Genomic DNA, 3163 nt, shown 5'->3' with positions numbered 1-3163 from the left:
ATGACCAGTGAGTTAACAGCCGACCACTCTACCATCGAGGAACAAGGGGGATTCGGCATTAGGGTTAGTGCGGCTGTAGATGATCTTACCATCCTGAAATTACAAATTCAAGTGAACGATTTGCTGCTCGGAGGGGGTGGGGGATCGAATTGAACCTCCGGTGAAGGCGCTGATGATTTTCGGGGAAGCGGTACAAGGAGAACGGGGTTGTCGTCGAAAGATGGAGAAGAAATGCATCGCTTACTCCTGCGCTGTTTCCTTTGCTCCTCTTCCTCCACCACTCCCACCGCTGGCGCTGGTTTCATCCGCGAGCTCGCCACCCTCGTCGCTGCTTGCCACTTCCACACCTCCGTCGGCCTGGCGAAATCACTCCTACTCTACTCCCAGCCGCCAGCCACCTCCGTCCCCGACCTCTACCACACCCTTGTCTCCACTGCCGCCGCCTCCCAGGTCGACCCGCATCCCCCATCCTTCCTCTCTAACGCCGCCTCCGCGCTCATCGTTGCTTCCGCGCTACTCGCCCTCCCAGATGGCGCACTTTGGTTACTATCCCTCCTCGCCGACGCCCACGCAAATCTGCCATCCCTCTCCTCCTATAACCTCCTCCGTGAGTTCCTCCTCTCCCTCGACCGCCACGCCGATGTGGGCCGGGCGTTCGACCTCCTAAATGCCCCTGGGGCACGCCCCGACACCTTCACATGGAACAAGGCCATCCAAGTGTGCGTCGTGTTAGGTGATGTCGACAAGGCTGTCCTGATGCTTCATCGGATGGATTGTGAAGGTCACAGCGCCCCGGCGCCCACGCCTTCTCATACAATGTGGTCATCGCTGGACTGTGGAGAGCAGGAAGGGGTAGTGATGTTGTCGACGTGTTTGATGAAATGGCAAAGAGGGTTGTGCTGCCAAGTCATATCACGTACAATACGATGATTGATGGACACATCAAGATAGGGGACCTAGAGGCTTGTTTTAGGCCGCGGGATCAGATGTTGCATCATGGCATGAAGTCGAATATGATCACTTACAATATGCTCCTGTCAGGGCCATGCCATGCTGGCAGGATAGGCGAGATGACCGTTGTGTTGTATGAAATGATGTCATGGAAGATGGTGCTGGATGGTTTCATATATAGCATTCGATTTGATGGTCATTCCAGAGTTGGAGACTCGTAGGCAATGCTTTCCTTGTTTGAGGAGTCTGTGAAGAAGGGTGTGAGGATTGGGGCTTACACTTTAAGTATTTTGCTGAATGGTCTTTGCAACGATGGCAAAATTTCAAATGCAGAAGAGTTATTGCAGACTTTTGTAAATGCAGGACAACTCCCAACAAGGGTTATCTACAACACTGTAATCAATGGGTACTGTCAGATTGGAGAGCTTGAAGGGGCCTTTCTCAACCTTTCAGAACATGAAATCACGCCTTGTTAGTCCAAATCACATCACCTATAATGCACTAATAAACGGTTTGGGTAAGGCTGAAAGGATCACAGAAGCACATGCTTTGGTCAAAGAGAGGGAGAAAAATGGAGCAAGTCCTAGTGTGGAAACTTTCAATATGCTTATTGATGGTTATGGAAGGGATGGGCAGCTTGAAAAAAATTTCATTCTACTTTCTGATATGCGAGAGAAGGGGGTAAAGCCAAATGTAGTCTCCTATGGTTTTATTGTCAATGCCTTTTGCAAGAATGGGAAAATCCCGGAAGCAGTAGCTATTTTGGATGATATGTTCCATAAAGATGTTTTACCAAGTGCACAGGTGTACAATGCTATCATAGATGCATATATAGACTGTGATGCCACTGAACAGGCTTTTACTCTAGCTGAGAAGATGAAGACTAGTGGGGTACAGTTACATGCAATTTGCTGATGAAAGGCCTATGCAAGCAGTCTCGGATATCTGAAACAAAGGAACTAATTCACAGCTTAAGAAATCATGGATTAACTCCTGATGTTGTCGGCTATAATACTCTAATATCAGCATATTGCGACAGGAGCAACACTGATAGAGCCTTGGAGCTTCGGAAAGAAATGTGCAAGTGTGGCATCAAACCCTCATTTAGAAAATATCATATTATTTTGAGTGCGTTGGGTGATGCAAGAAGAATACATGAGATGGAAAATATGTATAAATAAATGTTGGACAAGGATGTTGTTGCTTGCAGTGATATTTCTGATATCATGGTTGTGGCCTATGTAAAATGTGGGGAAGGATCTAAGGTAGAAGCTCTGAGGAAGGATTTAGCGGAGAAAGGGATATCAATTGATTATGACACATCCGTGACTTACTATGAGTTGAATACAAGTATAGTGAGTCCAGTTTGAAAATGTTGAATTTGCTGGTCAGTAACTGATTTGTCAGAAGTATTTCTTTTGCTTACCTATTGAGTCTTCAGAATGAATAGCCATTTATTACACATCCTTTATAACACTATGCTCCCTAGTTTTAAAGAGGTTACATTCAATTGAGGTCTTCAATTGGAACTGGGTCATCTAAATTTGACCGGAGTAATAATTTCTCAAAGCTCTCTCATTCAATTATTCTATACTATACACTATGCTTCCTAATTTTTAAGACCTTGCAATTAATTGAGGACTCCAATTTAAAATTAGGTCATTCGATTTTAATCGGGTCAAAAATTTCACAAGGGGCTCTCTTATTCAATTCTTTTAATTCACTATGCTCCCTAATTTTGGAGCCTATAAAAACAAATCAATCTCGTGCACCCTCTTACCACCTAGAAAAAAGACATCATACGACACTGTAGTACCAATATAGTATACGCCGCAACCGTTGCAGAAATTTCCCCATATAAATATGGGTTGATTAGCGGATAATATAAAATCACGCTATAAAAGTCCGACCAAAACACCACATTAAATAAATAAAATTAAAACAGACTCCATCATCTCCCTCACTCGGTAAACTAAATAGCGCCCCAATTCCAAAATATAAGGTGCATTTGTTTTCTGGAAAGTCAAATTTATTTAACTTGACCAAGTTCGGAGCAAAAAATATCGACATCCAAAATACTAAAGAAGATAATTTATATAAATTCATTTCATGATGAATCTAATGATATCGTTTTATGTTATGGATTTTGATATACTTCTCTACTAATTTGATCAAACTTAAAGAGATTTGACTTTTCAAAGGATTAATACAC

At 43.6% G+C, this 3163-nt stretch overlaps 1 pseudogene; it reads left to right on the top strand.

The window, feature by feature from the left end:
• The first annotated feature begins 231 nt into the window (after positions 1-231).
• LOC109745311 (uncharacterized) lies at positions 232-2321 on the top strand (annotated as a pseudogene).
• The last annotated feature ends 842 nt before the right edge of the window (positions 2322-3163 follow it).

This window comes from Aegilops tauschii, chromosome 7 (genome assembly GCF_002575655.3).
Source record: "Aegilops tauschii subsp. strangulata cultivar AL8/78 chromosome 7, Aet v6.0, whole genome shotgun sequence".
In the NCBI taxonomy this organism is placed as follows: Eukaryota; Viridiplantae; Streptophyta; class Magnoliopsida; order Poales; family Poaceae; genus Aegilops; species Aegilops tauschii.
Note: the sequence above shows the minus strand (reverse complement) of the source record. Positions and strands in the feature narration are given on the sequence as shown.